Source organism: Vanellus vanellus (genome assembly GCF_965231255.1).
Source record: "Vanellus vanellus genome assembly, chromosome: 14".
In the NCBI taxonomy this organism is placed as follows: domain Eukaryota; kingdom Metazoa; phylum Chordata; class Aves; order Charadriiformes; family Charadriidae; genus Vanellus; species Vanellus vanellus.
Genome location: NC_138919.1, coordinates 13,695,891 through 13,703,049, shown reverse-complemented (window position 1 = coordinate 13,703,049; position 7,159 = coordinate 13,695,891).

Genomic DNA, 7,159 nt, shown 5'->3' with positions numbered 1-7,159 from the left:
GTAATCATAAATATGCTGTTCTGATTTGGAAATGTGCAGATGGGAAGTAGGTGTCTCACATGTTACTCCGTAGCTGGGAGGAGATGTACCAGAGAGATCACAAATCCAGGGTGCCTGGGATGGCAAAGCTGAGAGAGCTGCCAAAGCCCAAAGAAATGCTTGAAGATGGAGGTGAGAAATGGGCAGGGAGGATCTGCAGGTTCTGAATACGCTACCGTGGTGTTTGGGGTTTAGGTGTTGCAGCCATGGGCTCTCTGCAAGAGTTGCTGCGGTCCCTGACAGCGCACTGCGGGAGAGGTCAGCAGAGACCACGCTCCGTGTGAATCAAATAGCGCCGGACTTAGTGCTTAATTAAGAAAAGGCAAACTCCAGTTCTGGCCAAAGAGTGGACTTCTAAATCCTGTTCTGACACTAAGTTTAAAATATAAAGTTCTATTAAAACTCAGATTATTTGTGGGAGAAATGTGGGAGAAGCCAAAGCAGCAGCACACTCCTCTTGGGCTGTTCAGGTTTTGATCTTTGAAACGCTGTGTTTTCTTGCAACCCAGATGCTGTGCAACCCAGCTCGTTAGCCACTGTCTTTGAAGGGAAGAGTGTAAATGAAATGGGTGGTGGGATGGGGCAGTCAGTGTCTATAAACTCATATTCACGGAACTGCATCTTTGGGACCAAGTATGGTGCTGAGATTTGGAAGGCACTTCCCCCCCAGACTAACTCAGCAAAATCCAGTCTGGGCTAAAATGCAAAATTTTTGTTCTGGGACTACAAAAATTGGAGGGCGGTAAAAGAACCAGTGCCACCACTTAGCAAGGCAAGGTCAGGAAACGCATGTGTGACTCTCATCCTAGTGCTATAAAAAACGAGGGTGGACATCTTTCTTCTGAAGTTACCTCCTTTTTCCCCACAGTACATATCCTTGAAATAGTTGACTCTAGAAATTACAGTTAGTTCTTCAAAGCCTGTTGCTCCTTCCACCGCATTTAGAGTTCACGCCTTGGGAGAAGCACTGAGGAAGAGGAGTTCCTTTATGTGGATAACCTATTGCACAAAATCCCTGCTTGCCAAGGGCCTCAGGTTCTCCGAGCCATCCATTGCTGGCATTCATGGTGCACTCAAAGGATTTTCTCGAGGGACCTTTGTGTGCCTTCCATGGAGGGGGACTGCTCTTCCAGCCTCCTTCAACAGCAGCTGCGATGGTCTCCTCCTGCCGCTGTGCTGTCCCCAGGAGTCAGTGATACTTCAGCAGTCTGCTTCTTCAGCAATTCGGGGGCTCTTCTCTTGGTTTTGTGTGAATACTAACCTTTACTCTCAGGTTTTTTGTTCCATTTGAGGAATTTTGCGCCTTTCCCTTCAAAAGCGGGTGGATTCAGAAGGAAATGCATTGCTAAGGCTCTCACGCAAAGTCTTTGGTGTCTTCATTTGGTGGCCGCCTGCAGGTTGGCTGCACCAACACGGATCTGCCGTCGCCTGACCGTTTCCCATGCGCTGGCTGGGGAGGTGGTGTGCTTAGAGTCATCCAGATCTGCAAACTGAGCCCGAGTCTCCGGAGTTCAGTGCTTTATCCACCGACCCACTGAAACCACATGGCCTTTGCCTTGTAGCCACTGCTATTTTGAGATTCATTATGGCATGGCAACAACATAAAAAGCTGAGCAGCTGCAGAAGCATGTTTCGCTGGCCGTCTTTGGTAAGCATAGGTGATTTTTCCCTCTGTTTCCCTCTGCTATCTGGCTGACAGCTTGCGCCTCACCAGCACAATTTTGGTCCGAACTTATATTGCCACTACAGCAGTTAATGACCATGAACCTCAACAAAGGATGACTAAATATAATTAAGACATGCTGACTGATATCTTATACACTTGTTTTGGTATTCTTAATTAATGGATTAATAAAAAAACCACCTCTAGGGGACTTTTGTCCAGATTTTTTTCCCCTTGATGTTTCATCTCTAAGACATCATATCGGTATACTTCCTAACTTATGTGCTTTGTGCTTAAAACACATGAATCAAAAAGGACGATGGAGCTAAGAACATAGATATAGATCCAGAGTAATCACTGATATAATTCCAAGTTCTCCTTTTACAGAGCAGTACCCTGAAACAAACAAACAAAAGCATCCACTGCAGCTGAACGTATCTGCCTGCCTGTGTCCCTGCCCAAGAAACCCAAAAGAAGAGAGAGCAGAGATGTTACGGTACAGACCAGTCTGCTCAGAAGAAGGTATTTAGCCTTTGTGAAAACTTCTCTAGCAGGTATCCTAAACAAACATGCTTTTACTGGGCACAAGAGCAGGTATCCATGTAAAAGCACACGGCAGCCCATTAGTGACTGAAGCATCGTCACAAAAGGAAGAACAAACCTTAAAACTGTCCAGGCAGATCAAGGTTGAAATTCTCCCTGGCTGTGGTTACAATAGCAAAGCAAAAATAACTCTATAAAGTGCATTGCATCAGAGTCAAAGCTGGGTATAGCTGGGATCAAGAAGGAATTACATAAAGAAACCTAATTTTATGAGTCAAGATTTGATCTTGCTGCCTATTTACCACTGGAATCATAACTCTCTCTTATGCAGCATCAAGCATAATTGCTGGGAAGAGAATTACAACAGAACAGCAGATTACTTCTTCCAGGTGCAGAATAACTAGCAGGAACAGACAAAATGGTAATCCAGACAGATATGCTTTTAAAACAGATGGCTTTGGTAGTAATGGGAAGAAAAGCACCTGGATAAGTATCCAAGAAGTATCTAGGAGCCGCAGAACTTCATGTTTTTTCCCTCCTGCCCCACAGAGTTGGCCACGATGTGTTACTGGAGCAACTTGCTGTAATGAAGCGAAGAAAAACTCTGCTGGTCCTTTAGTAAATTGGCCCTTCTGGGGGTGAATGTTCATCACCCGCTTCTTCAGCTGTGCCCCGTGGGGCCTCATGCTTTGCATTTGCAGGGATGGAGCGGGCAGAGCCAAGGGCTGCTGCTGCAGCAGGGAGAGGGAGCTGCTGGTGGAAGGGGAAGGAAGGGAGGTGGTGGTGTGAGGGTTGGTGTGACCTGGCAGAGCAGCTCTGAAACAACACAAACACCCAGGCAGGGCTCTGTGTGGGGAGGTGGGAAATGCAGCATCATGCCAAGACCTGCTTCAACTTCTCACAGTTACAATAATGTTCTTGTACTTAACCCCGAGAGCACAGAAATCTCGTCATTTCATGTACAGATTTGTCTCTACAGAAGACATAACAAAACTTTCTTGCACTAAATTGGTTCTCGGTTTTGACTAGCTGTAATGGTAATAAACACTGATCAACTGAAATAAAAATTGAATAACATCTTGCCACTTTTAGGACTATCAAAATCTTTAGGAACTATATTTTCAACTTTGTTACCACCCTGCTCGGGCCAGCCCAGTGCTTCCTAGAGCGCTCCGCAGAGATATTACCTGATGACTTGGTCCTATTTTTAGTTTGCAAACAAAAAGCCCATAAAACACTTTTGCTTTTGCCAAATATTTGCTAAATACTTCCCCCCCCCCCCCCCCCAAACACATTTCAGGCTCTGTTATGCTCAGAGATTACTCACTTTGGCTGAGCTGCTCCTGCCACACACACAGTCGTGTAAATCACACGCTTCTGATTTTCCTCCCAGATCAGTTGATTTAAGCAACTTCAGCCAGAGGGAAGTGTGGACCCCGATGCCCCCGTGCTCACACCCGGACAGGTGTGGTTGGGGCTGAACTCCAACCACTGCACTGGTGCATTGCTGTAACCAGCATTTTTACCAAAATGTTTCTTTTCTGCCCTGCTCTCCTCTGCAATCCATTGGCATCAACTGATTTCAGGGATGCGACAAATTCAAAACCAGTTCAAGTGAGGAGCATTTAACCACGGACTGTGTCTGCTCCCAGACTGAGGGAGAGATGAAACAACCACAGACCCCTTTGGCTCTGTCACCCCTTCCAGGAGAGCCCCAGGTCAGACCAAGCTCCGCAACATCTTCTCGTGCTGCGTGAAGTGGAGCAGCTCCAGGAGAGGAGCATTGCAGGGGGACTTCCCAAGGTGCGAGGTCTCTGGCTGAGGCACATCCCACACCAGCAGTGCTGATCCACTCCGGCCACTGAGCCCTGGTGACAAGGTTCCCCAGGAGCTGGGATTCCCAACAGGAGCACTAACAGACTGATCCCAGCACCTTAAGTCTCCTCCATCACAAAACTATAAAAAGTCTCTAGTTTACCCCAATACAAGCCTGCAAGTTCAAAACACCTGAGCTGGGCACAGGGAACAAGCCGTGCCTGGTTGTGCCGGTGCTGGGAGCTGCAGTAAGCCAGCGAGGCACACGGTGTTACCCAAACCCACAGTGACTCCCAGGACTCCGCTTTGACCTTGACCATCCACTTCGTGCTGACCACCTTGGAGCACATCCGACCCCCTGCACTTCCCTCCCGTGTTTTATTAGAAAGGAGCATCGTGCGCTCAGCTGTATCCCCCGCCACGGCTTTCCGTGCCCCCGGCCCGTGCTGTGCCAGGTTGGGCACCATTCAGGGCTCTGCCACCTTTTTGGGTCACGGTGGGGCTGAAGCAGCACCGGGCGGGTGTTGTGTCGGGCTGTGCCTGCGCATCCCTCCCGCAGGTGCCTTTCTCCTCCCTTCCAAGCGGCCGCTTTAAAGCGACGGTAAGGCTTGTCCTGCTTCGAACACCGCATCCTCCGCTCGGCCAGCGGCTCCTCTCCCCGCCATCCCTCCAGCCAGCACGGGGCCACTCCGCTCTCCAGCAGCGAAAGCCCCGTAAGAAGGGCAAACTCGGGGTGGCCGCTTGTTTCGGGCAAACCGTAAACGGGACCGAGCGCTCCGGTGCCTCATTCATCCCAGAGAGCCCTCAAAAAGCGGGGTGCGCTTTGCAAAACCCCCGTCTGCCCCGTCCCCATCCCTCCCGCCTCTCCCCCCATCCCTTTAGGCTCCCCCAGCCCCGCTCGCTGCTCTCTACCCTTCTACCCCCCCTCTCCCCCCCGCCCCCCGGCGATGGTTACCTGCAGCTCCAGGGGCTCCTCTCCGCCGGGTGGAAGCATAAACCGCTCCGTTCCCCCCTCGGGCTGCCGCGCTGCTCCGGCTGCACCCCCCACCCCCCCCCCATGTTCCCCCCCCCCGGGCCGCTCCCCGAGCCGGGAGCGCACCCCGCGCTCCGCCGCTTCCCTCCGGCGGCGGGCGGGGACGGCGGCCGCTCCCCCGGGGAGGAGGGACGGGGCTCCCGGCTAAGGGGGGTGGGGGTGGGAGGGGGACGGAGCAGCGACAGAGGAGGGTGCCGCAGCCCGGGAGGGGACAGCCTGGGGCCACCCACTCTGCAGAAAGTTGGGCTGGAGGTAGGGAGCCGTCGGTGCTGGAGGGAGCAGCTCTCCGCCGGGATGCTCTGCTCCCCTTCAGCATTCCTGTGCCCCCCTCCAGCCATTCCTGTGCCCCCCTCCCCGAGCTCAGGGACGCCCTTACCTGGCTCTGTCGCCCCGCTGTGCGGCCGGTCCCGCTGCTGTGCCCGGCCACTCGTCCCCCCGAGGAGGAGGCGGCAGCCCCCTGCCGCGGGTGCGGGGTCTGCGCCTTGCGGGGAGAGCGGCGGCTCCTGGGAGGGGCTGGGAGCACCCACTCTGTGCCCACGGAGAAGGAAAAGAGATATCACAGGTGACCTGCATTTCCTCCCCCGGTCTAGCTCCCTTCCAGCTCCGAGAAGTCCTTTTAAAGACTCCTGGAGGCTCGTCTGGAGCGAACCCCCTCCCCGAGCACAGGGAATCGCTGCTGCTCCGCCGAAAGCGCAGCGCCTGAGCGTGCAGGCTCCTTCAGGGGCGATGAGAAGGGACTGGCATCTTCATCACATTTATTTTACGCACCCGTCCCTGGGCAGCGAGCATGAGGGAAGACGGAGTGACAGGGTCGGACTCGGCATCCTACCTCTCCATGGGGAACGGGACCTAAAATCCCATGTGGGGATGGTTATTCTGGCTATGAATCAGACCCTGAAATTACTAGCTAGTGGAAAGATGCAGGGCTTAATACGCAGGCTGTCAGGCTAAACTTGGTATTTGTTTTACTCCCTCCTAAATTCCCGTTGACCTCACCAGGCTTCTGCTGAGCAGGAAGGGGCTGAAATATTTTGCCCTTTGAATGCAGCAGGTGAATAAGTCATGCATAGCTCTCCCCGCTCTGCCCTGCACCCTCCCTCCCCTATGACATATCTAAACGCCCATACCAGTGTCACCTAAGCCCCTTTGCTCCGCGGCTTGCCCCCGTGTGCGCAGCGGGGGTGTGTGGTTCGCTGAGCGCAGGGCTCCCCGGGCCCTGCCAGGCGCTCCTCTTTTCATCAGCATGCACGAGGCATCGTGCTTCGTAATAATGTATATGATCTTAATCCACTGCTGAGGCTTTTCAATTAGAGATCTGTGATTGAGTCAGATGTGTGAATGCAAAAAAAAAAAGAGAAGGAGAAAGCTGCTTTTGGCATGTCACTTTCCAATTCAATCTGCTGATGTATTTATGGTCATGTATTGCTAAATTGAACTAAGACTCCAGTCTGCTCTTGCCATGACAATGGGGAGAGTCATCTGATAAAAATAGAGTTGGGATGATAAACAGAAAAGAAGAGGAGATTTTGATTACCTTCTTTGAAAACACGCCAAGCAAAATGTGATACAATAGCCCCACTGTGAATATCAGCTTGAATCAAAATAGGGCTAATTTAATGAATTTCCCTCATATATTTTTATCAGCATTTTATTATCATTTGTGATATAAAAAAAAAAAGTTGCTGAGAAAACATAAATAAACAACTTCTAAACAAGCACCTTGCCAAAAGTATTTTTACCAGGATCTGTGCTATGGTAGAGGCAGGATTTTCAAAAGCTCTCAAGGCTTGTCGAATTCTTTACCCACTCAAGTCAACAACGATACTCCGTTTCGGGGCTGAATGAAGCGAACACAAAGGCTATCTGAGAACGCTACCTGTTATCGTGCTTTTAATGGCTAATGCCCCTGGTCAGAGACCAAAGATCAGTTACACCAACCATAGAATAAACATGGGAGGAAAAATAACTCCCGGCACACCGGTGCGGGCGCGGATGCCCGGCAGCACAGGCAGGGCGCGCAGACCTTCAGAGGCGCGTGGGAAGGATGATGGCCCAGATTTGTTGTG